This window comes from Leptonychotes weddellii, chromosome 1 (genome assembly GCF_054177405.1).
Source record: "Leptonychotes weddellii isolate Sample4059 chromosome 1, ASM5417740v2, whole genome shotgun sequence".
Classification (NCBI taxonomy): Eukaryota; Metazoa; Chordata; class Mammalia; order Carnivora; family Phocidae; genus Leptonychotes; species Leptonychotes weddellii.
The window spans coordinates 6,605,066-6,631,804 of record NC_138369.1 but is presented as its reverse complement, the minus strand read 5'-3'; the positions used below and the strand labels follow the sequence as shown (position 1 = coordinate 6,631,804).

General features: G+C 46.1%; 2 long non-coding RNA genes across 2 annotated transcripts in view; one reads left to right on the top strand and one right to left on the bottom strand.

Annotated features, from left to right (window-relative positions):
* LOC145720333 (uncharacterized) overlaps positions 1-21,780 on the top strand; it is a 44,720-nt gene extending 22,940 nt beyond the window's left edge. The window contains exons 3-4 of the long non-coding RNA XR_014143251.1: positions 16,434-16,492; positions 21,257-21,780. This is a non-coding gene — a long non-coding RNA (uncharacterized LOC145720333). The remainder of the gene's footprint in view (positions 1-16,433; positions 16,493-21,256) is intronic.
* Positions 19,107-21,898, bottom strand: LOC145720336 (uncharacterized). The gene is made up of 2 exons (XR_014143258.1): positions 21,776-21,898; positions 19,107-20,211 (listed from the first exon to the last, which is right to left on the bottom strand). It is a non-coding gene; the product is annotated as an uncharacterized LOC145720336 (long non-coding RNA).
* Between the last annotated feature and the right edge of the window lie 4,841 nt (positions 21,899-26,739).

Below are 26,739 nucleotides of genomic sequence, written 5' to 3'. Positions count from 1 at the left end.
GGATCATGACCTGAGCCGAAGGCAGACGCTGAACGACTGAGCCACCCAGGCGCCCCACTCTTTTTCTTTTTTAAGATTTTATTTTCGGGGCGCCTGGGTGGCTCAGTCGTTCAGCGTCTGCCTTCGGCTCAGGTCATGATCCCAGGATCCTGGGATCGAGCCCCCGCATCGGGCTCCCTGCTCGGCGGGAAGCCTGCTTCTCCCTCTCCCACTCCCCCTGCTTGTGTTCCCTCTCTCGCTGTCTCTCTCTCTGTCAAAATAAATAAATAAAATCTTTTTTAAAAAAAAGTGATACAGGTGTATTGATATTCATAACAAGCACCTTTCAACCACACCTGAGTTTATATTAATGAGGGAACTTTTGGAAAGCACAGAAGGATGGGGGCTGGTTGTCCAGCAAACCAGGTATGTGATTGGAGGACTGGAATTTTCGATCCCTCCGCCTCCCCCAGCTCCCCACCCCGGCCTCCAGGGAGGGGAGAGGGGCTTGAAGATTGCATCAACCACCAGTGGCCAGTGATTTAATGAAACACGCCTATGTCCTGAAGCCTCCATAGAAACCCAAAAGGATTGAGTTCAGAGAGCTTCCAGGTCGGTGAACCAGATGCATCGGAATGTGGAGCCCCAAACACTGCAAGGTCAGAAGCTCTTGTGTTGGGGATCTTATCCCATGTATCTGTTCATCTGGCTATTGATTTGTATCCTTTGATATCCGTTGCAGTAAACTGGCAATCTAGTAATGAAATGGATTCTCTGAGTTCTGTGATCTGCTCCAGCAAACTATTGGAACCTGAGGAGGGGGTGGTGGGAACCTATGATTTATAGCCAGTCCTTCAGACGCACAGATGACAGCCTGCACTTGTGACCGGCAGCAAATGGGCAGGGAGGCAGTCTTGTGGGACCGAGCCCTGAACCTGCGGGATCTGATGCCATCTTCAGGTGGGGTGTGGGGGACAATATGCATCTCGTTCTCAGAAAACTGTGGTTGTACATTTTGACCTGTCCTCAGTCCCTGCCACCACCAAGGGACAAGCACCAAGGCTTGCTTTTGTGTCACCTCCGTCAGAGTCGTCCCATGTCTGGGGCCACTTCCTGGGCAGCATCTGTCAAAAGCAGTAAAGACATCAGCTCCCCACAGCCATCTGGGGTCAGGGATAGCAGAGGGGCAAGCAACAGACAGACCAAAAAGCGTAACAAAAGGATAGGAGGATGGAATCAAGATGGGACACTAGAAAAAAAAAATCAAACAAAAGAAAGCAGTCATGGAGGACTTAAGGAACAACACAGATGTAAGACATACAGAAAAAAATAGTCCTAAGCATCTCTCAGCATATGTTTTTCCAACCTTAACCGTGGCCAGACACCGGAGATGTAACATCCAGAAGTTTTCATTGTCCCCAGGGATGCATTATCTTTCGAGCACATTGATGTGTGACATTACGTAGATTATTGCTGACCAGGGAAGCGCACCCAAGGTTCAGAGTTTTTACTGGGGTTTCATTAGGTAGGAGTGATTGATTGAACCATTGGTCCTGTGGATCCGTCTTCAGCACCCACCCCCTCTGGAGGTTGGGCTGATATCACGTGGCTCAGCTCCTGCCAGCTGATCACATGGTTGGCCTTTCTGGTGTGGTCAGCCCCCACCCTGAGTCATCTCCTAGCATAAACAATCCAAGGGCCCACCCTGAGTCACCAGGTCAGCATAAGCTACCCGGTGCTGTCTGAGGTTCCCACCATGAGTAGCCACCAAGCTCCTATCGGGAAATCCCAAGGGTTTAGAGGTTACCTCCCAGGAGCCAAGACAGAGGCCAGACCTCTCTTTGGGTAATTCTTCACTATACAGTGTTATCCCTCAATTTAAAATTTATGAAAATAATAGCTCCACATCCTGGCCAATTGTAATAAAACCTAGACATCAAAGAGAGAGGGAGAAATGACTTGAAGATCAGCTGGAATAAGAACTCCCAAAAATCATACTGACCGCTGACGTTGCAAAAGCAACAGTGAAAGTCATAAGACAGGGAATCTCATCTTCAATATACTGACTTTAAAAAAACCAAAGTCAACTTTGCACTGAAAACTGTTTTCAAAACACAGCAAAAGCAAGGTATTTCAGGCAAATAAAAATTGAGAGTTGGCCACCAGCTGACCCGCCTCAAAAGAAGTTCTACAGGATGTTCTTCAAGCAGAACAGAAGAGAAGTGATCCCACAGGGAAGGGCTGAGAACCAAGAAGGGATGTTGAATGAAAAAAGTGATAAATGTGGGTAAATCCAAATGAGTGTCGAATTTGAAATACTCGTAATAATGCAATTTATTGTGAGATTAAAAAATGAACAATTTAGAACTCAATTTCTTAAAAAGTACTATGGTGGCCAGAATTCAGCAGATGTTTCTGGAGCATAGAAGACAGCCCAGATCCTGATGTTTATGGGCTGGGTGGGGTATGTGATGTGAGAAACATGAATGCAGCAAGCACTGTCTGGTCTCCTTGCAGCAAGTCCTTGGAGGGCAGAGGGTGCGACGAGAGGCTAGACCTTGCGGGGGGACCACTGCGGGAGCCCCAGTTCAGGCAAAGGCTGGGGCCATGGGGCTGTGTCCAGAGAAGCAGCCTCTCAGCACCACTGGTTTCTGTGAAAATGAAGACTCTGAGCTTACGAGATGTTGCGTGTCAGAAGTGGTTTTGCGGCTGGCCATGTGACCTTCCCCAGCCGCTGAACTTGGGTGTCTGGGGGCAGCAGGCCAGCTCTGCTTGCACTCTGAGCCCAGTGCAGGTGTGTGGCGCTCCCACACCCCGCTGACAGTGTGTGCAGGGAAGTGTGCCTTTTTTTTTTCCCTTAAGAAGGAAGTCCTGTTTTGGCGCAGAAGATGGCTAAGAACCAACCTGAGCATCCCTGTCATCTCGGGATGGCTGTTACATAATTCTGGATACTCCTCTCTAGCCTCAGAATAATTCTTCAGTTAAAAATATGTTCTCAACGAGGCTAATCATTAGGGAAATGCAGATCAAACCCGCAATGAGATACCACTTCACACGCATTAGGATGGCTATTTTATAAAAACAAAACAAAGAAAATGGCAAGTGTTGTGAGCACGATGTGGATGGAGGAAAGGGAGCCGTCTTGCCCTCCCCGTGGGGACGCGGGAGCGGGAGCGGGAGCTGGTACAGCCACTGTGGAAGGCAACTGTCACACGGCCGAATTACCTTCCTATTTGAGACGGAATCATACTCAGTTGTGTGCTTCTATCACATTTTGTGTATCCATTCGTTCATCGATAGACACTTCGGTTGGCCACTGTGGATCATGCTGCTGTGAACGTGGGTGTACACATATCTATTCAAGACCCTGCTTTCAGTTCTTTTGGGTGTCTACGCACAAGTGGAATTGCTGGGGGCACCTGAGGGGCGCAGTTGGTTGGGCATCCGACTCTTGGTGTCGGCTCGGGCTGTGATCTCAGGGTCCGTGAGATCTGCCCCAGGTTGGGCTCCATGCTCAGCAGGGATTCTGCTTGTGGTTCTCTCTCTCTCTCAAATAAATAAATAAATCTTAAAAAAAAAAATGGAATTGCTGGATTACATGGTAATTCTGGGTTTCATTTCTCGAAGTCCCTCCATACAGTTTTCCATAGCGGCAGCACCACTTTACATTCCTAGCAGCAATGCACCAACTAATCTACATCCTCACCAACCCTTACTGTTTTCTTTGCTGCTGCCATCGTTCTTATGGGCATAAGGTGATACCTGATTGTGTCAGCCTGATCATTTTGAAAGCATTTTAACTCTGTAGTAGCTTTAAAAAAAAATTATTTATTTATTTGAGAGAGAGAGTGCAGGAGGAGGGACAGAGACAGAGGGAGAGAGAGAATCTCAAGCAGACTCTGTGCTGAGCGGGGAGCCCAACTCAGGGCTCGATCTCACGACCCTGAGATCATGACCCCAGTTGAAATCAAGAGTCAGACGCTGAACTGACTGAGCCACCCAGGTGCCCCAAACTGCAGGGTGAGGTTTATGGGATTATTTCAAATAAATAAATAAAAATCTTTAAAAAAACAAAAGCCAACACTCAACAGCCAACTGTTTTCAGGAGAAATAGGGAGACTTTTCAGAGCACCGCATATCAACAAAGCCACAGCTCAGCGAATCAACTGAGATAAAACAGAGCTGCAGACAATACGTGTGCCTCAAAGACTAGCACAGCCCTTGCAGGAGACGATGAGAACTTTCCATAGATAGCTGTCCCAAGAGGAAAGTTCGAACCAACCTAGAGAGCACACTGCTCACACTGTAACCGGACAGGGCTTAGTCGGACTCAAAAAAGTGGAAGACTGTAGAAGTTCTAGCATGAGTAACAACCAAAGGCACTAGGTTCTCAGAGCAGGTCTCCCTGTTTTTGATTCAGAGGATTATGAGGATTTCAAATGTTTTCTCAATTCTTTGCTGTGAAGGGTTAGAGGCAACTACAGCGTTTGAGGACACAGTTCACCCAAGACCGCCCTCGTTTCTGATATCAATTACAAGTTCAGGTTTCCTCAAGACCACGTTCAGGTTTGGTAATTCACTGGAAAGACTCACAGAACTGACTGGAAGCTCTTACACCCACAGTTCATTACAGGGAAAGGATGGTTACAGACCGATCAGCCGAGGGAGAGGCGCACCGAGGCGGCATCCGGGAGAAGGGTTACACGTGCAGCTTCTGTTGTCCCCTCCCCGTGGAGACAGGACAGCTTTCCCCTCCCAGCATTGATGTGTGATGCAACACCGAGTATCACCGGCCAGGGAGGCTCACCCAAGCGCAGGGTCCGAGTTTGTATGGGGCACTATTGTGTGCGCACAGCCGACCGATTGGTGGATCGCCCACAAGGTTGATCTCAGTCTCCAGATGCATTGATCCCACGTGACCCGAAGCCCCCACCTCAGCACGTTGTGGGTCTTTCTGGCCCCCGCCCTAAGTCATCCCCCTGGTCTCTCCAGTGTGACCCAAGACCTCCCGGCAAACAAAGACCCTCCTGTCTGGCATGACATCTCCGAGATTACCTCCCAGAAGTGGGGGACAAAGGCCACACCTCTTTTTGGACAAGAGGAAACTCTACTACCACGGTCTCCCAGTCCGTTTCCTCCAGGAAAGGGTAAAGTGCAGGAGGGCAGGAACTAGAACCATCTTTGTCTCCCTGGGGCCAGGGATTTTGCTAGATGCAAAGAGTGGGGACTACTGAAAAAGGAAATTCTTCCAGGATTGAAGTATTTGGGTCATTGTCAAGGGAGAGGGTGTGAATGGGGCTCCGCCTTCAGGGCTGCCCTCTGAGCTCTTGCTGGGAGAGAAGGCTCTTCCTCTCAACATGACCGACACTGAGCTAGAATGAATGTTGAAGCCCCCAGAATCCATATGTTGAAATCCTAAACCCCTAAGGTGATGGTATTAGGAGGGGGACCTTTGCTCAGTGATTAGGTCATGAAGGTAGAACCTCTGTGAATGGCCATTAGTGCCCTGATGAAAGAGACCCAGGAGACCTTTCTTGCCTTCTTACTAAGTGAGAGTACACCGAGATGTCGACCATCTCCAGGCCAAGGAGGGAGATATCCCCAGAACCTGACCTTCCTGCCACGTTGATCATGGACTTCCCAGCCTCTAAACTCCCAGAAATCAATTTCTGTTGATAAGCCACCCAGCCTGTGGCATTTTGTTACAGCAGACCGTACTCGGCTGTCCCCACCATGGCCTGCCTCTCCTGAGCTCGCAGGGTATCTTCTCAACTGCAGCCCCACAAAAGAGCTCCCTAAAAAAAAAAAAGTGCTTTCTGCTCCCTAAGAGCAGAAAGGGTCCCAGGAACAGAGACAGGACTCCTCACAGGGTCACCTCCCTTGGCCGAGTAGCTTTGGGCAAATCACAACCTCTCTGGGCCTCCATTCCACTGGCTGGACTAGAATCACCTTTCTGAGGCCAGGGGGCACATGTCCCTGGTGGTACGGGAGACACTCAGAAGGTATCAGTGTTGTGAGGTGTCTGTGTCCTTTGAAGTTGTGCTGTGTCCTGCATCACCTGTCCCCCTGGCTGACGTCCCCGTGTAATGAGGTCGTGGCCACAGGGCTCAGGCTCAGCGGCTTCAGCAGGTAACAGTGTCCAGCTAAAGTGCATTTCATCACTGATTTTTAAAAGTAATTTGTTAAGGGCGCCTGGGTGGCTCAGTTGGTTAAGCGACTGCCTTCGGCTCAGGTCATGATCCTGGAGTCCCGGGATCGAGTCCCGCATCGGGCTCCCTGCTCGGCAGGGAGTCTGCTTCTCCCTCTGACCCTCCTCCTTCTCATGCTCTCTGTCTCTCATTCTCTCTGTCTCAAATAAATAAATAAATAAAATCTTTAAAAGTAATTTGTTAAAAAAATCATGGTTAAATATACATAAAATTTACCATCTTAAGCATTTTTTGGTGTCCAGTTCAGTGTCATTAAGTACACTCACATTGTCGTGCAACCATCACCCCCCTCCGTCTCCAGAACGTTCCATCTTCTGAAACTGAAACTCTGTCCCCACAAAACACTGACTCCACTTCCCCTCCCCCAGCCGCTGGCGCCCACCATCTCCTTCCTGTCTCTATGGATGGGCCTGTCCTACATACTTCATACAAGTGGAATCACACAGCATTTTTCCTTTTGTAACTAGCTTGTTTCACTCAGCACAATGTCTTCAAGATTCGTCTGAGTTGTGTTAGACTTTCCTTCCTTTTTAAGGCTGAATAATATTCCATTGTATGGAATATTGTTTTTTGTTTTTTCATTCATCCATGGATGGACACTAGGCTTGTTCCCACCTTTGGGTTACTGTGAATAATGCTGCTGTGAACATGGGTGTGCAGTTAGCCCTTTGAGACCTTCCTCTCAGTTCTTTTGGAGAAACACCCAGAAGTGGATTCTTGGATCATATGGTGATTCTATTTTGAATTCCTCCAGGAGCTGCCATACTGTTTCCCATAGTGGCCGTTATCACGTCTGTTTTTACTGTTCTCTTGTAACTAGAGCAAGTGGTGCTGGCTGCCATGTATGATAATGGTAGAATTTTTTTGAGAAGCTTCATTAGATGAAACAGTGAACCCCCTGAAGTAAAATTAAAAGTCTGCTAAAGGGCGCCTGGGTGGCTCAGTTGGTTAAGCGACTGCCTTCGGCTCAGGTTGTGATCCTGGAGTCCCGGGATCGAGTCCCACATCGGGCTCCCTGCTCGGCGGGGAGTCTGCTTCTCCCTCTAACCCTCCTCCCTCTCATGCTCTCTGTCTCTCATTCTCTCTCTCTCAAATAAATAAATAAAATCTTTAAAAAAAAAAATCTGCTAAAAAATCTGGGTGTTGAGGGAGACCCCAGCTGCTCTGACTTTGCCTCAGGTGAACTTGTGGGCTGAATGTGAATTTTCAAGGTGGGCTTTTTTTTGTTCTTTGCTTTCAATGTGTTTTCTTTTGCTAATGGTACAAACACTTCTGTTTTATCCTGCTGTGAATCTGGAACAAACCTTCAGCAAGGGGGTGGACTGGAAGATTTTTCTGACATTCTTTCTGGTGATCTTACATATTCCATCTTCACGATGTTTCCAGGAGATATTCGCTGGTCTGTCATTAAAAACACAAACTAACACAGACTTTGTAGCAGTCACATATCCTAGGAGCTGCTGGCATATTAATTTCTTCACACCTTTTTTGCCAGGATAATAGCTAGCAAGATTGCAGCTAATAGAACCAGTCCCAGCTGTCTCCATGGTAACATTGTACCGTATCAATGTCACCTTCATCCCACCAAGAACATGGTTCACAGGACCAGTCCCAGTCGTCTCCATGGTAACATTGTACCCTATCAACATCATCTTCATCCCTCCAAGGACATGGTTACACAGAGATCAAGATAGAGCCAGAAGGGGGAAAGATACTAGTATATTTTTAATCTCTACTTAAACAATTTCCATCTCTGTAGATCAAGTTAATGACATTTAAAAACAGAAAGGCTGGGGCGCCTGGGTGGCTCAGTCCTTAAGTGTCTGCCTTCGGCTCAGGTCATAATCCCAGGGTCCTGGGATCAAGCCCCACATCGGGCTCCCTGCTCCTCAGGAAGCCTGCTTCTCCCTCTCCCCCTCCCCCTTCTTGTGTTCCCTCTCTCGCTGTGTCTCTGTCAAATAAATAAATAAAATCTTTAAAAAATAAAAAACAGGGGCACCTAGGTGGCTCAGTTGGTTGAGCGACTGCCTTCGGCTCGGGTCATGATCCTGGAGTCCCTGGATCGAGTCCCGCATAGAGCTCCCTGCTCGGCGAGGAGCCTGCTTCTCCCTCTAACCCTCCCCCCTCTCATGTACTCTCTCTCTCTCTCTCATTCTCACTCTCTCAAATAAATAAATAAATCTTTAAAAAAATAAATAAATAAAAAATAAATAAAAACAGAAAGGCTCATAATGGGCATTGACATTTTTATAAGGCAGCATTTCGAAACAGAGTGTCACGGAGCAGTCACCTCAAATTGTACAGGCAAAAGCATTCTCCTGACCACATGATGAAATAGAACAGACTTCAAGTATGGTCTCAACAGTAGAGACTGTTAGGAATCATACTCTGAAAAAAAGTGCATTATGATGGAAAGAAATCTGAACGTAATCTATGGCCACCAGGATCTAATGCCTGGAATCCAGTAAGTACAAATCATTGCTCAATGAATGGGCAGGATTTCACATTTGCAGCAACTTAGGCTGTCCTTTGAGGTCACCTCAAAGCCCTCCCTACAGAACATAAGGTACAGGATGTAAATTCATTCATTAACTACAAATAATGACTGTTGTCAACTATTCAGCCTGCTATAACAGAATACCATAGACTGGATGGCTTATAAACAACAGAAATTTCTCTCTAAGATCTGGACGCAGGGAAATAGAAGATCAAGTCATCAGCAGATTTGATTCCTGGTGAGGGTTCATTTCCTTGCCTATGAAAGTATTCTTATTGTGTCCTTGCATGGTGGAAAGAGGGCAAGAGAGATCTCCGTGGTGTCACAGATCCCATTCATGAGGGCTCTCCCCTCATGATCTAATCACCTTCTAAAAGCCCTACCTCCTGATACCATCACAGTGGGGGTTAGGATCTCAACATATGAATTTTAAAGGGACACAAACATTCAGGTCATAACATTGACTGAGTGTATACTACATGCCAGGGACCAGAGAGGTGGTAGTGAACAAGAGAGACAGATCCCTACTTCTGACCTGCATCCAGTGGGGGAGATGGGCAGAGAAAACATCAGTGAGTACTAGGGAGAAAGGCAAAGCAGGGCAAGGGGCTATAGAGTGATCTCAGAGTAGTCAGGGAACACGTTTTTAAAAAGGTGATGCTGAGCAGAGCCCAGAATGAAGGGATGGAGCTAGGCAGGTATATGGGGGAGGGGGAGAGGGGAAACTTTCAGGCAGAAGAAACAGCAAGTGCAAAGGTCCTGAGGTATGACTGCGCTTGGTGTGCTTATGTTCAAGAAGAGCTCGGAACTGCATGAGCAAGTCAGAGAAGTAGAAAAGGATCCAAGGGGAGTTTTTAGGACACTTTGAATACTTTGATTCCTGGATAATCTCTGCTGCCCTCATAGGCACCTGGAAAGCGTCTATCAAGTTTTGAGGGCTGAAGAAAAGGCCATCTTGAATCCTTCCTCCAATGTGTTATATGCTGAAAATTAGCTTTCTTAGATACTTTCAGAATGTGATGGAGAAAGTTTTTTGTTGTATTTTTTGTTTTTAGGCTAAAGCATGTGGTCTCACTTAACTCATGTCACCTAACAGAGTCTCTTACCTCCTGACCCTTGCATCCTCTTGTGTAACTAACTAACCCGGAAGTCCCAGGATGGATCCACAGAGGTGAACTATGTAGAAGCCATCACCAGGACAAGGAGGAGCAATGGATAAGACCTTGGGTAGAACCAGACTGCTTGGGCCTGAATTCAGGTCCTGCCACTTTCCTGTAAGATGGGAACAGCAAGGATATCTGTATGAACAACATGGAAATATTAATAAAGAGTTAGAAAACCTTGGGGTGCCTGGGTGGCTCAGTTGGTTAAACGTCTGCCTTCAGCTTGGGTCATGGTCCCGGGGTCCTGGGATCGAGTCCCACCTCGGGCTCCTTGATCAGCAGGGAGCCTGCTTCTCCCTCTGCCTGCTTTTCCCTCTGCTTGTGCTCTCTCTCTCTGTCAAGTAAATAAATAAAATCTTTAAAAAAAAAAAAGAGTTAGAAAACCTAAAAAGAAACAAAAAAAATTCTAATGCAGATTTGAGTAGCTAGAAGAAAGAATCAGCACAAATGAAGATAGGAACAATAGTAATTATTGAGTTTGAGGAACAGAAAGAAAGAAGAATGAAGAAAAGGAAAACAGAACTTTAGGGACTTGTGGGAAACCATCAAGTGGACCAACATACTCTTTGTGGGAGTCCCAGAAGGAAAAGAATGAGAGAAAGGGACAGAGAGAATACCTGAAATAATGGTTGTAAACATCCCATATTTGATGGAACAAACATGAAGCTCAAAAAACTCCAACAGGATGAACTCAAAGAGACCCACACCAAGACATATTATAACCGAACTTTTGAAAGCCAACCACAGAATCTTGAAAGCAGCAAGACCGAGAAAGGAGCAACCCATCACATATAAAAGATCATCCAGATCATGAGCTGATTTCTCACCAGAAGCTTTGGAGACCAGGGGCAGTGTCCTGATATAGTCAAAGTACAAAATGAAGAAAAGTGTCAACCAAGAATTCCACATCTGGCAAAACTGTCCTTCGAAAGTGAGGGAGGAATTAAAACCTTCCCAGACAACAAAAGCTAAGGGAGTTTGTCACCACTAGACCTGCCTGTAAGAATTGCTCCAGGGAGTCCTGCAGGTTGAATTGAAAGGACAATAACTCAAAGCCATGTGGAGACATAAAGAGTTCAATAAAGGGGAATAAATGGGTAATTATAAAAACCGGTATTCTTGTAATTACAGTTTATAACTCTACTGTTTATTTTCTACGTAATTTAAGAGACTAATGCATTCAAAAAATTATTGGTTTATGTTTTTGGACACATGATGTTTGAAGATGTAATTTGGGGACACCAACAACTGAAAGACGTGGGAATGGAGTTGTGAAGGAGCCCAGTGTTTGTTATTGTTGTTAAGCTGGTATAAATCCAAATTAGTGTTAGAATTTCCGGATGTCGAATGCTATCCCCAGGGTAACCACAAAGAAAATTTTAATGTTTCACTATGGGACACTTTGGTAGCTCAGTTGGTTAAGTGTCTGCCTTCAGCTCAGGTCATGATCTCAGGGTCCTGGGATCGAGGCCCGCATCGGGCTCCCTGCTCAGCGGGAGTCTGCTTCTCCCTCTGCCTACAGCTTCCCCTGCTTGTGCTCTCTCTCGCTCTCCCTCTCTGACAAATAAAATCTTTTAAAAAAATAGATGTTTCACTAACATAAAACAGGCAGAAGATAAGGGACAAAATAGCAATGTGACAGAAGTAAGTCCCTCTCATCAGTCAGCCTTAAGCAAGAAGGAAATTCCAACACCTGCTACATCATGGACGGACTTGGGGACATCATGCTCCGTGAAAGAAGCCAGTCACAGAAAGACAAACCCCCTAATATGAGGTCCCTACAGGAGTCAAACTCACAGAGTCCGGAAGTAGAAAGACGGGTGGCAGGGGCTGGAGGAGGGGTCGGGGAGTCGGTGTTTCATGGGGACAGAGCTGCAGTTGGGGAAGATGGGAAAGTCCTAGAGACGGTGGTGACAGCTGCACAACCATGTGAATGTACTTAATGCCCCTGAACTGGACACTTAAAAATAATCACAGTTGTGATTTTCTTAAAGATTTTTATTTATTGGGGCGCCTGGGTGGCTCAGTTGGTTGAGCGACTGCCTTCGGCTCAGGTCATGATCCTGGAGTCCCGGGATCGAGTCCCGCATCGGGCTCCCTGCTCGGCGGGGAGTCTGCTTCTCCCTCTGACCCTCCTCCCTCTCGTGCTCTCTGTCTCTCATTCTCTCTGTCTCAAATTAAAAAAAAAAAAAAAAAATCTTAAAAAAAAATAATAAAAAGAAAGAAAAAAAAAAAAGGGTGCCTGGGTGGCTCAGTTGGTTAAGCGACTGCCTTCGGCTCAGGTCATGATCCTGGAGTGCCTGGATCGAGTCCCGCATTGGGCTCCCTGCTCGGCAGGGGGTCTGCTTCGTCCTCTGACCCTATCCCCTCTCATGTGTTCTCTCTCTCTCATTCTCTCTCTCTCAAATAAATAAAATCTTTAAAAAAAAAAAAAAGATTTTTATTTATTAATTTGAGACTGAGAGAGAGAGAGAGAAAGGGAGAGAGTGCGTGCACACACAAGCAGGGGGTGGGCAGAGGGAGAAGGAGAAGCAGGCTCCCCACTGAGCAGGACCCTGGGATCATGATCTAGGCCAAAGGCAGATACTTAACCCACTGAGCCACCCAGGGGCCCCCACAATTGTAAATTTTATGTGCATTTCACCACAATCAACAAAAAAGTATATGAGAATTTAAAAAAAAAAAGAGCTATCAAGCCATGCAAAGACATGGAGGAACCCAAGTGCATATTGCCATTGCTTAGTGAAAGAAGCCAGTCTGGAAACACTGTCTACTGTATGATTCCAACCAAATGACATTCTGGGAAAAGACAAAAACTTTAGAGACGGTAAAAGATCAGTAGTTGCTGGGAGGAGTAGATGAACAGTGGATTTTTAGGGCGGTAAAACTATTCTGTATGGACTCCAATGGTGACTCCGTGCCATTATTTTCAAAGCCCATAGAATGTCCAACACCAAGAGTGAGCCCTGATGTAAGTTATGGGCTTTCTTTCTTTCTTTCTTTCTTTTTTTAAGATTTTATTTATTTATTTGACAGAGAGAGATACAGCCAGAGAGGGAACACCAGCAGGGGGAGTGGGAGAGGGAGAAGCAGGCTTCCCACAGAGCAGGGAGCCCGATGTGGGGCTCAATCCCAGGACCCTGGGATCATGACCTGAGCCGAAGGCAGATGCTTAACGACTGAGCCACCCAGGTGCCCCAGTTATGGACTTTTGTTAGTAATAATTTATCAATATTGCTTCATTCTTTATTCTTCATTCCACACTAATGCAAGGTGTTAGTCATTGGGGGAAGTGGGATAGAATGGGAGGGGGGATATAGAAACTCTTTGTACTTACTGGTTAATTTTTATGTAAAACTGCTCTGTAAAATAAAGTCTAGGGGCGCCTGGGTGGCTCAGTCGTTCAGCATCTGCCTTCGGCTCAGGTCATGATCCCAGGGTCCTGGGATCGAGCCCCGCATCAGGCTCCCTGCTCGGCGGGAAGCCTGCTTCTCCCTCTCCCACTCCCCCTGCTTGTGTTCTCTCTCTGGCTGTTTCTCTCTATCAAATAAATAAATAAAATCTTCAAAAAAATAAAAAAATAAAGTCTATGAATTTTTATAAAACTCATGTCCTGGGGCATCTGGGTGGCTCAGTCGATAAGCATCTGCCTTCAGCTCAGGTCGTGATCCCAGGGTCCTGGGATCGAGCCCCAAGATCGGGCTCCCTGCTCAGCAGGAAGCCTGCTTCTCCCTCTCCCACTCCCCCTGCTTGTGTTCCTGCTCTCACTATCTCTCTCTCTGTCAAATAAATAAAATCTTTAAAAAATAAATAAATAAAAATAAATAAAACTCATGTCCTTAAAAATCGATCATAACTAACTTGAATTTAAATAAAACAAAAAAAAATCAGTCAGTATTTTGGCAATAAGCACTATCTTCCCTACAAAGCCTTAACAACAAAAGGTGAAGACAAGGCAGGGGACCACTCTGGTGGCCGGTCACACCTGCATCTGAATCCACTGGGGAGCCCCCGCACGTATGAGAGGCCCCTCACCTCAATGTGGTCACTCTCTGGGTGGGTCCCTCAGACCAAAGAGAAAACCCACTATTCCCCATCGTGGAGGCCATCCCCCACTCCTTTCAGACCCTGGTTTCTGATTGAAACACACAAAAGCATCGTTGGGCAAAGAGATGGTGGCATTGCACTCATGGGAAATCAGGACTCGGGGCTGCTCTTTCTCCCTGCTCCCCCTACTGCCAGGCTCATCTCTACAGATGGCAGATCCACATGGCACTTCAGTTAGCGAACTTCTTTGGGTGAGATTGTGGACAAGCCTCATAAATGCTGAAGCAAGAAAAACCTCAGTTCCAAGGAAAACAACCGGTCATGAAACCCCGGTTTTTATTCCAAAGGAAGCAAGTCCAGCTTTCCCCTCCAAGTCGTTTCGAGGTCAGCCCTAGTTCAAGGCAAAGACCAGATCAACCCTAGCGCAGGGAACAGTGAATTGAAACAAAGCGGGAAATAGTTGGCACTAACCTGGTGAGAAAAAAGGGGGGATCTGGCTCCCTCTGGTGGTCACCATGCGCCACGCACTCATCCAACTGCCCTGCTCCATTCCCACCTGCCGTCATCCCTGAGGTCACCAGTGTGTCCTTCAGTGGGTGCATAAATAAACATAGTGTGGTCATCCAAATAGTGAAATAAACAAATAGAGAGAGAGAGAATCTATCGAGACAGTAAAAAGATCAAGGGTTGCTGGGGAGGGATGAATAGGCAGAGCACAGCAGAGTTTTAAGACACTGAAACTATTCTGTACCATAGTAATGGATACGGGACATTATGCCTTTGGTAAAACCCATAGACTGTACAGCACCAAGCGTGAACCCTAATGTAAACTGTGGACTTCAGTTAGTAATAATGTATCAATATTGCTTTATTGGTTGTAACAATTTCCCCACTAATGCAAGGTCTTAGTAATAGGGGAAACTAGGGGGTAGGGCGGGGGGGCTGGTCCATGAGGATCTTCTGTACTGTACATTCATTTTTCTGTAAACCTAAAACTGATGTCGATTTTATTTTTTTTCTGATGTCTTTTAAAAAAAAAACAAACTTTGAGGCATAACTAATAGAAACACTGATGCAAAAAGACAAGTACTGTATGAAACCAGTTATATGAGGTCCCTAGAGGAGTCACATGCATAGGACAGAAAGTAGATGGTGGGGGGCAGGGGCTGGGGAAAGGGGAAATGGGGAGTTAGTGTTTAGTGGGTACAGGTTTCAGTTTGTGGGAAGATGCAGAGGTCTGGAGGTCGGATGGTCACGCAACAACATGAACGTTCTTCATGTCGCTGAACTGTATGCTTTAAAATGGCTGAGATGGGGGGGCGGGTGGCTCAGTAGGTTAAGCATCTGACTCAATTTTGGCTCAGGTCCTGATCTCAGGGTTGTCAGATTGAGCCCCACGTTGGACTTCATGTGAGGGGTGGAGCCTGCTTAAGGATCTCTCTCTCCCTCTGCCCTTCTCCCCCCTCTAAAAAAAATAAATAAAATGGCTCTGATGGTAAATTTTATGTGATGTTGTATTGTACCACAATTTTTTGAAAACTGCTTTGAGGGGGAAAATAAAAGACCACACAGTTCTTTGAAGACACTATGGGAAGACCCCTTTCAGAAGTTAGTGTAGGAAAAACCTTCCTAACTATGGCTCTAAAGCTACAGGATTAAATATTGATAAATTCAACCACATCAAAATAAACTTTTTTGTGTCCAAAGTGCAAAACTAACCAGGAAAAATATTTACAACTCAGTCCCGAGGGAAAGGCCTAGCATGCTAATATGAAGAGGTCTAATCAGTAAGTAAAGATTAGCTACCAAAGAGGAAAAAGGGCAAAGGATGTGATCAGGAACTTCAGAGAAAGCAAAACTAACCCAAATCCCCATATAAAAATGGCTTTTCAACCCATGAAAAGATGCTCAACCTCACTCATAAAAGAAATACAAATTAATGCTGCAATTACAAGCCGTCAATTGGTGAAAATCCAAAATCAGTTTTCCAACCATCAATCTGGTGAAAATTCCCAAAACCTTGATAACGCTCTCCATGGCAGAGGCTGTGGGACGCCTTCCCCCCAGGTGCACACACCGCTGCTGGGAGGGAACGTGGGCCGACCCCTATGGGCAGCAAATGATAATAATGCCCAAAATGACAAACACACACACGAGTGTGTGGGGGGAAATACACATAACATAGAACTTACCATCTTAACCATTCTTTAAGCGTCCAGGTCAGTGGTATATCAAGCACATTCACATTGTGCAGCCATCCCCACCATCTGTCTCAGAACTCTTCATCTTCCCAAACGGAAACTGTCCCCATGAAACACTGACATCTCGTTTCCCCCTTCCCCGGACTCGCTCCCACCATCACACTTCTGACTTTACGATCTTGACTATACTCTAAATACCTCACACACAGCCTCTGCCCTTTTGTGACTGGCTAATATCACTTTGCATGATGTCCTCAAGGCTCATCCGGGTTGTAGCAGGTGTTGATGTCCTTCCTTTTCAAGGCTGAATCCTATTCGATTGTCCCCTTCTCCGCAGATGGACACTCATGTCGCCTCCATCTTTGGCTATTACGAATCATGCTGTTGTAAACACGGGTGCGTGCACAGCAGTCTGAGTCCCTGCTTTCAGTTCTTTTGCTTCTATATTCTATACACAGAAGTGGAATTTCTGGGTCATGTGGTTATCCTACGCTTCACTTTTCAGGGACCCACCAAAATGTCTCCACAGCAGTTGGACCATTGGATATTCCCACTGGCCCCGCACATGGGCTCCCAATTTCTCTACCCCCTTGCTCACACTTGTTATTTTCCTGGTGTTACTCTTATTCTAGCCACCCTCGCGGGCGTGAATGCACACAGCCTTTAACCCAGCAATTCCACGTTGGGGAATTCACCCCAGCCTCTTCTGAAACTTGCTTCTGTTAGTTCAACACACATCCTGGATACCCTTCCATGCTGGTGCCCATAAATCTTGCTCTCTCGTTACCGACTGCGGTATTGCATAAGAAGGATGGACCAGGGGGTTAACTATTGTTTCCTTGCGGACACATCTACTGGTTTCGGAGTTTAGACACTGCCACCCTGCACCAAATGCACCCTTTATGGAGAGACTCCAAGAAATACAGTCCTCAAAACCTGCTTCCAAAAATCCAGCCTTCGCTGGATTCAGTTTGGGAAGCACCACTAAAAGATTGGAGTTTGTGGGCTATTTGCTCGCAAACCGTGGTTCCGTGAGCGATCTTGCATAATAATTTGGACTCTAAAGAGTCTCCTCCAAAATAATAGAGCTTTGGTGCCTGGACCCAAATTCCCACCTAATGTTTCTGCCAAGGGGACGTTAAAAAGAAAACCACAGGCCCAAAATGGCGTCACTTAGGTTAAGGCCCCAAGTCAGTCATATAAACCAAGACTTTATATCTAACCTAACTACAGTTCAGCAGCCACCCCCCCCCACCCCCGTGCAGAAATGTCACCTCCAGCCATTTCCTGGTCAGCAGTAGGAAATTTACTGATAGACAACTTCCATTCCCCTTAAAAGGGTGACCTTGACTAAAACAATGGATTCTTTGCTGATATTTTACTTTTTTTCCACTCCCTCTCTACCTGTTTTTTTTTTTTTTAAATAACATTTTTAAAAAGATTTATTTATTGGTCTCTGCTGGGCCCAAATGCAGACAGGCTGTGGAAAACTTTGTTACTCTCCTTTACATGAATTTTTAGGAAATGTAAAAACTATAGTGATGTAGGCAGACCTGTCCTTTGCTATCTTGCCTGCCGCTTCCTTGTGGCAGACTCAATAAACTTCTCTTTTGTTAAAAAACAAAACAAAAACAAAAACAAAACAAAACAAAACAAAGATTTATTTATTATTTTGGGGGGGATGTGTGTGCAAGTGGGGGGAGGAGCAGAGGGAGAGAATCTTCAAGCAGACTCCCCACTGAGCAGGGAGCCCAGTGTAGGGCTCGAACTCAGGGTCCTGAGATCATGACCTGAGCCAAAACCAAGAGTCAGGCGCTTAACCGACAGAGGGCAGCCTTCCCCTTTGCCTTAAGTCACTCCTCTAGTAGGAATTCTTCTAGAGAGGACTGTCCTCAGTGTGGAGGGGTGCTGGGAAGGCAGAGGCACCTTCCAAAGCCCCCATCCCCTCCATTTCCCTAAAGTCTTGCCCTGTGGGCTCCACACAGGAGGTTTTTAAAGGTGGAGAAAGGGGGCACCTGGGTGGCCCAGTCAGATAAGTGTCTGACTCTCCATTTCAGCTCAGGTCATGATCTCAGGGTCCTGGGATTGAACCCTGACCCGGGCTCCCTGCTCAGTGTGGCTTCTGGTCTTCACTGCGTCACCCGGGGCCCCACCAGAGGCCGGGAACTAGGGCTCTCCAGGGCCTCTCGATCAACAGCCACTCAGACACTTAGAGCATACAAAGATCAATCACTGAACCAGCTTTTTGAAAGAAATCTGATTAACTAATGAACATTACTTACAATATCCTATCCAGTGATGTCCTACCATTGGGGTATCCACCGAACAGCTTACTTGAATAGACTTTTCTTGTTCCATTGAACTTTAACTTCCTGCCTTTGATGTTGTTAAAAACCAAGACTATATTTTTAACAGTCTCCAGTAAAAGTCTAGGAGAATATGTAAACTCAGGGGCATGGGACAATGGGACCTAATTTCTTTTACTAATTTCTGCATTGTTTTGATTTTATACAGTGGGCATATTGCCTTGGGGGAAGAGGAGAGTTCAAACAAAGTTTAGGAGAAAGGATATCAAAGAAATACTTGTACAAAAATGTTCGGAGTAGCACTGTTCACAAGAGCCCAGAGGTGGAAACAACCCAGATGTGCGATCTTTGGATGAGGGAGGAAACAAAACGTGGTAGATCCATACAGTGGAACATTATTCATCCATAAAAAGGAAGGAAATCCTGACCCTTGCTACCACATGGATGAATCTTGAAAACACTAGGCTAATAAAAGAGGTCGGACAGCAAAAAGTCACACAGTGTACGAGTCCATGTAAATGAAATGTCCAGAATCGGTGAATCCAGAGACAGAAAGCCGACTGGGGATGGACATGGACCAGATGGCTGGGGGGGAGGGGGGAGGAATGACTGCTTAGTGGGGAGAGCTTTATTTGGGGGTGATAAAAATGTTTTCAAAATAGGTAGGGGTGGTGGTCACACAACAATGTGAATGTTCTTTTGGGTTTTTTTAAAAGATTTTATTTATTTATTTGACAGAGAGAGACACAGCGAGAGAGGGAACACAAGCAGGGGGAGTGGGAGAGGGAGAAGCAGGCTTCCTGCCGAGCAGGGAGCCCGATGCGGGGCTCGATCCCAGGACCCTGGGATCGTGACCTGAGCCGAAGGCAGACGCTTAACGACTGAGCCACCCAGGCGCCCCAACAATGTGAATGTTCTAAATACCATGGCGCTGGACACCTTTAAGTGGTTAATTTGATGCTATGTGCGCTTCACCTCAATGGAAGTCAAAATAGACAATTTACAAACGTGAAGCCTTACCAATGCCAACGACCCTAGCATTTTTTCCCCTTATTCAAAGTCAGTCGTGTGAGAGAAAGGGGTTGGGGCTGGACGGCCTGGGACATCTCTGACCGCTGCGGTGGCACAAGGAAATTATTTCGGCAGGCCCTCAGTGGCTGCAGGAGATGTTTGCCGTCCCCTGGGGAGCTTCTGGTTCCAGCTGAGTCTTGGGGGGTTCCTGGCTACGTGCCTTGTTCTGGTCCCAGCGGGCCCAGAGACGGCCATCCTCCCAGGTACGGTGCGTAATAACGAATGGCTGTTCTTCGTAACAGCTGCGAGGTGGGGATAAGGACACGGCAGCCTGGCAGGCGGCCTCAGGGAAATCTCAAAAGGGCAAGTCCAGGGCTTCTCCTAGGGATGGCCGCGAGCTCTCCAGAAGCTCCATCTGGTAGGTCATGCATCAGTGACCGCTTACGTGGGATGCTGGTGTCTCCCGAGCTCCAAATAAGGTAACAAAAATGAAAGTATCAGGCTGCACTGTGAGGCCCCTGGTGACATCATTGATTCAGGCATTGAGCAGAAATCCTTAGATGAGGGGCACCTGGCTGGCTCAGTCGGTAGAGCTTGCACCTCTCGATCTCAGGGTTGTGAGTTCGAGCCCCACGTTGGGTGTAGAGATGACTTAAAAATAAAATCTTCAAAAAAAAAAATCCTTAGGGGTGTCTGGGTGGCTCAGTCTGTTAAGCGTCCGACTCGTGATCTCGGCTCAGGTCTTCATGTCGGGGTCGTGGGTTCAAGCCTGGTGTTGAGCTCCACGCGTGGAGCCTACTTAATTAAAAAAAAAAATCCTTAGATGAAAGGCAGAAAGGAAACCTAACGGGGGGGTGGGGCGGTCGGCCAGCCTGAGACAGCCAGTCTCCCAACAGGATGCCTCCCAAAAGGATGCAACAGTGTGCCTTGGACCCACTTGGAAGGGGCTTGCTGGAACCTCTGGAGCAGTGGTTCCCAGACTTGGCTGTTTATTGGCATCACCTGGGGAGATTTACAAACTGTGGTTGCCTGGGACCCAGCCCAGGACAGTGACTTCCCTGGCCTTGATAGGTGATGTTCCCCAGGTGGACCCAACGTGCATCCTGAGTTGAGAACTGATTTGCAGGAACTACAGGGGTAAAGGAATGGTTGAATGGCACAACCAGCTAACAGATCCCTATGTGGGATCCAGCTCAAGATGGCTAAACCCATTTCTGCCACAGGTTGAAGGTATAGGGGCAAGGAGACTTCTCTAGATGAAAAGGGAGTTAAAACAACCAAATACAACGTGCAGACCTTGTTTGGTTCGAGATTCAAACAGATCCAAATTTAAGAAGACCTGTTGAGACCATCCGAGAAATAGGATCATGGACTGGCTTCAGATGATTCCAGAGAATTACTGCGGATTTTGTTCGGCATGACAATCATGTTGTCACTCTGAAAAATGTACATGTAATTATAGGGGTGAGTTGATGTGATGTCTGGTATTTGCTTTAAAATACTCTAGCAGGGGCGCCTGGGTGGCTCAGTCAGTGAAGCGTCTCCCTAAGGCTCAGGTCATGATCCCGGGGTCCTGGGGTCGAGCCTGCTCAGCGGGGAACCTGCTTCTCCCTCTGCCTGCCGCTCCCCCTGCTCCCCTTGCTCATGCTCTCTCTCTATCTAAAATAAATAAATAAAATCTAAAAAAAAAAAAAACATGGCAAAGTCTTAACTGTTGAGTTGGGTGATGAGTGTGTGTGGCGCTTCAAACATACTTGTGTGTTTGGAATTTTTCAGGCAAAAGAGTTTTAGGGCTTTGTTAGCTGTTCCCAAACCTTACTGTCCTATTGGTGCTGCTTCCCAGGGAGGAAATGTGACCGAATTTGGAGGAGGGTGACTGGCTGAGAGTTTTTAAGAAGTCGGATGCACCTTCGTGCCCTTCCCCCTGTAGCTCTGAGCATCACGGCAGGAAGAACTTGTGGCGTCAGGGTGGAGCACGTCTGGAAAAGCCCACCGTGCACACACAGGTGATTACAGCTGAGCTTGCTGCAAGGTCTGGACTGAAGTTGGGAGGCCCCTGGAGCACAGAATTTAAGGAGGCACCTCCCTCTCAGGGGCAGACCCTGCACTTGCCGGACCTGGGCCATAGGCACCTCACTTGCCACACCCTAACCCAGGTCCTACTGCGTAGGATGCCTCAGTACAATTCCCAGAAAACTAGGGAACTGGACAGGCTCCCAAGGCAAACCAGGTGACCCTGCCCATCCCCCGCCCTCCGCGAAGCCTCAGGGGAGACGACCAGGCCTCCTGCTAACAAGGTCGGTGCACGTGCGAGGGATGGATGTTGTTCCGCCCTGCAGCCCCGACTTCGGCCACGACCTACCTGCCATCTCTCTAAAGAGCAGTGTGTCCTCTAAAGAAGGGATGTGTGCTGACCGCATTTACCTCCACCACTGCTTCTCAGAACAAAAGCAAGTGGCCGCCAGCCATTCCCACTGGGGTGACGCCTGGAGCTGGCTCCTGAGCCAAATCTCTGGTGCCCTCTGCTGGACGCTCTGATTACAACAGCCTGCTCCGAGGACTTCGAGCCAACCCCAGGACTGGCTGGGAAAGCGGAAATAATTAAAGCTCATTAAGAATACATTTTAAGAAAAAGGGAGAACTGGAAAATGTTCATACTGTATTCAAGTGTCTTTGGGCTCTGAGAGACAAGTTCCAGGCTCTGTCGGTCCTCCATTTACTGAGCACTCCCCATGGGTAGCCCTGGGCCAAGTTCCATCCATGCCGGCTGGGCTCTGGGCAAGGCTGGGGGCAGCAACCCCTCCAGGGTAACGCGGAAGTCTGGGGCATGGATTCAGAGCCATGATCTCACCCAGGCAGACACACCATGGAATGCAAATGCATGCTGGGTACCAAGTGCTTTCTTGTGGTTTTGATTTTCCTAACAACCCTGGGCAGAAGCATTCCCATTTACAGATAAGGAACTTGAGGTCTGAAGTCATTCCACTTGTCCTAGGTCAGTCACAAGTAAGTGTGAAAGGTGAGATTCAAACCCTACTTTTTAAAAAATATTTTATTTATTTATTTGAGAGGGAGCGAGAGTGGTGATCACAGAGGGAGAAGCAGAAGCTGACTCCCCACTTAGCGTGGAGCCCGAAGTGGGGCTCATCCCAGGATCCTGAGATCTTGACCTGAGCCGAAGGCAGATGCTCAACCGACTGAGACACCCAGGCGCCCCCAAGCCCTACTTTTTAAAAAAAATATACAATATCATAAACTGTAGTCACCATGCTATATATTACACCCCCATGACTTATTCATTTTATAATAACTCAAAGTTTGTACCTTTTGACCCCTTCACCCATTTTGCCCACCCCGCCCCCATCCTCTGGCAGTCACCAATCTCTTCTCTGTATCTGCGAGCTCATGTTTTGGTCTTTTTCTTTGTTGTTCTGGCTTTTTTTAGATTCCACATATGGCATTTGTCTTTGTTTCACTTCACTGAGCATAATGCCCTCAAGGACCATCCATGTTGACACAAATGGCAAGATTTCCTTCTTTTTTTATGGCTCAGTAATAAAATTTATCATACACATACACACACACACACACACACACACACACTGCGTTTTCTTTATCCATTCATCCACTGATGTTTCCATATCTTGGCTATTGTAAATATTGCTGCAGTGAACATAGGGGTGCATATATCTTTTTGAGTTAATGTTTTTTACAGATAAATATCCAGGAGCAGAATTGCTGGATCATACAGGTTTTTTTTTAAGATCTATTTATTTCAGAGAGAGAGAAAGAGCCTGGGGGGGGCGGGGGGGCCACAGAGGGAAAGGGAGACAAGCAGACTCCCTGCTGAGCAGGGAGCCGGATCCGGAGCTCCCATCCCAGGACCCTGAGATCATGATCTGAGCCAAAATCAAGAGTCAGAGGCTTAAGCGACTGAGCCATCCAGGCATCCCTGGATATACGTTAGTTCTATTTTTAATTTGTTGAGGAACTTCCATACTGTTTTCCACAGTGGCTACACTAATTTACAATCCCAGCAGTGCGTGAGGGTTCCCTCTTCTCCACGTCCTGGCCAACACTTGTTCTTTTTTGTCTTTTTGAGATGAGCCATTCTCACAGGTGTGAGGTGACACCTCATTATGGTTTGGATTTGCATTTCCCTGACGATTAGTGATGATGAGCATCTTTTCATGTACCTGTTGGCCATCTGTATGTCTTATTTGGAAAAAAGTATATTCAGGTCCTCTGCCCATTTTTTAATCAGATTTTTTTTGTGATTGAATTTTATGAGTTCTTTATATATTTTGGATATTAACTGCTTATCAGATATATGATTTAGAAATATTTTCTCCCGTTTGGTAAGTTGTCTTTTCATTTTGTTGATGCTTTGCTTTGCTGTGTAGCTTTTCAGTTTGCTGTCATTACATTTATTTATTTTTTGCTTTTGTTGCCTGTGTTCTTGGTGCCAAATCCAAAAAAATCATCACCAAGACTGACGTCCAGGAACTTACTGCTTGTTTTCCTCTAGGAGTTTTATGGTTTCAGGTCTTACGTTCTTTTTTTTAAAGATATTTATTTATTTATTTATTTATTTATTTATTTATTTATTTATTTATTTAATTTGACAGAGAGATACACAGCGAGAGAGGGAACACAAGCAGGGGGAATGGGAGAGGGAGAAGCAGGCTTCCCACCGAGCAGGGAGCCCAATGTGGGGCTCAATCCCAGGACCCTGGGATCATGACCTGAGCCAAAGGCAGACGCTTAACCGACTGAGCCACCCAGGCGCCCCAGGTCTTAGGTTCTTTAACCCATTTTGGGTTACTTCTTGTGTGTGGTGCAAGATAGTGGCCCAGTTGCATTCTTTTGAATGTGGTTGCCCAGTTTTCCCAACACCATTTATTGAAGAGACTGTCCTCTACCCACTGTATGTTCTCGGCCCTTTTGTTGTAAATTAATTAACCATATTGCATGGGTTTATTTCTGGGCTCTCTGTTCTGTTCCATTGATCTGCATGTCTGTTTGATACTGATATCATACTGTTTTGAATACTGTACCTTGTAATACACTTTCTGAGGAAGCGTGATGCCTCCGGCTTTGTTCTTTCTTGAGATTGCTTTGACTATGTAAGGGCTTCTGTGGTTCCCTACAAATTTTAGGATTTATTTTTTTCTATTTCTGTGAAGTGCCATTGGAATTTTGGTAGAGTTGTAGATTGTTTGGGGTAGTATGGACATTTTAACAATATTCTTCCCATCCATGAGCACTAAATATCTTTACATTTATGTGTCTTCAATTTTTTTTTTTTCATCAATGTCTTGTAGTTTTCAGTGTACAGGTCTTTCAGCTTCTTGGTTAAAATTATTTCTAAGTGGTGTTTTTGATGCAATTGCCTGTGTATACCCCAACACCCAGTCCCCTTCTCTGATCTGACAGTTCCAGTTCATGAGCTTTACAACAACTCAGGAGGCAAGAGGTACTGGAGAGGGGAGCAAAAACATGGTAGGACTCTCTGGGAAAGGCTGACCTTCCAACCAAAGACAAAGCCATGAAGACTGTAGGCCTACACTAAGCCCCAAAATCCCTAGGAACACTGATTTGTCGTTTATTGCCAACTACTCCTCTGAGCTTCACACCTACAGGGGGTCTGCATGGGACACACCCTGGCTGAATGTCAGAAGTGGCATTTAATAACCAACTCAGGCAGTGAGGCCATGCAGCTCTCTCTCAATACTTCTGATCACAGTGAGGGGTGCCTGGGTGGCTCAGTCGTTGGGCGTCTGCCTTCGGCTCGGGTCATGATCTCGGGGTGCTGGGATCGAGCCCCGCATCGGGCTCCCTGCTCAGTGGGAGGCCTGCTTCTCCCTCTCCCACTCCCCCTGCTTGTGTTCCCTCTCTCACTGTGTCTCCCTCTGTCAAATAAATAAATAAAATCTTTAAAAAAAAAAAATACTTCTGATCACAGTGAGAAACAAGTCTCACTTGATGCCAGTGTGTCTTAAACCTTTCCCTCAGGTTGGTTAATATTGCTTTCTTGAACAGAAACATCAGGCTTTAGGCCAAGTCTTTAGGGTAACACTGTAAGATTATAATTTAGTATCATTTGCCTTTTGTTTTCATTACATTTCTTTTTATATTCACTTATTTCTGTATTCAATTTTTATTCATGGTTAATGATAGCAGCATTTAATAACATCTGGCAGGATGTTATTAGGATCAAATATAGGAGCCTGAGTTTGAGGATTAACGCACAGGGTTGGGAGTTACAGTTTGAATCATGGCTCTGCCACAGCCTTGGAAAAATCAACTTTTGAACATCAGTTTTTCCATTGTAAAATGAAGATTTTGACTTACAAGATGCTCCTGTCCCCAAAATAAGGATATAAAAATCACCATGTGTCCAGCATACCCCTAGTATGAAGGTCTAAGTATCAAAACTGAATGGCAAAACACATGAACTCAAACATCACAACAAAAATGGTTGTTTCATGGGTTTTTTAAATTTCTATTTTTGCTTTTTGTTTTTTTTTTAGTAATCTCTATACCCAACATGGGGCTTGAACTCATGACCCCAATATCAAGAGTCACATGCTCTTCCGACTGAGCCAGCCAGGCAACCCCTCATGTCCTGGTTTCATTAACTAGCCACAGGCCACCTAGGTAACAGAGGTAATCTCATTCCTGTTTTTAAAGTAGGATTATCACAACCTAAGTACCAGCTTTGTATACTAACCACCTATTCCATTCCATAGGATTCTGGGTTTCCAGGGTTACTGAAATATAAACAGAATCTATGATTCCATAGATAATTCCAGATCAAAAAATCCTTTTCCCTTCCAAATCACTTTAACATCACTGTCATATGTAGGGCAAAAAGGTTGTTTTTGCAAAAATATTCCCTGTAAAATCTGTAGTCATACCACTGGCAATCTCCTGGTTTGGTATGGTTTATTGTAAAACATTACTATTTGGGGTAAGTTGGGTGAAGGGTACAGAGAATGCCTTTGTTCTATTTTTTCCACTTTCCTCTGAAACTTTTTTTTTTTTAAAGATTCCGTTCATTTATTTGAGAGGGTGAGAGAGAGGGCACAGGAGCAGGGGCAGAGGGAGAGGGAGAAGCAGACCCCCACAGAGCAGGGAGCCAGATGCAGGGCTCCATCCCAAGACCCTGGGATCATGACCTGAGCAGAAGGCAGACGCCTCACCGACTAAGCCACCCAGGTACCCCTGGAACTATTTTTTAACTTTATTTCAAAATAACTAAAAATGCTACTCATGAAAATGAAAGAGGATAAACTTTTCAGCTCCAAATTTAAAATGAGTATC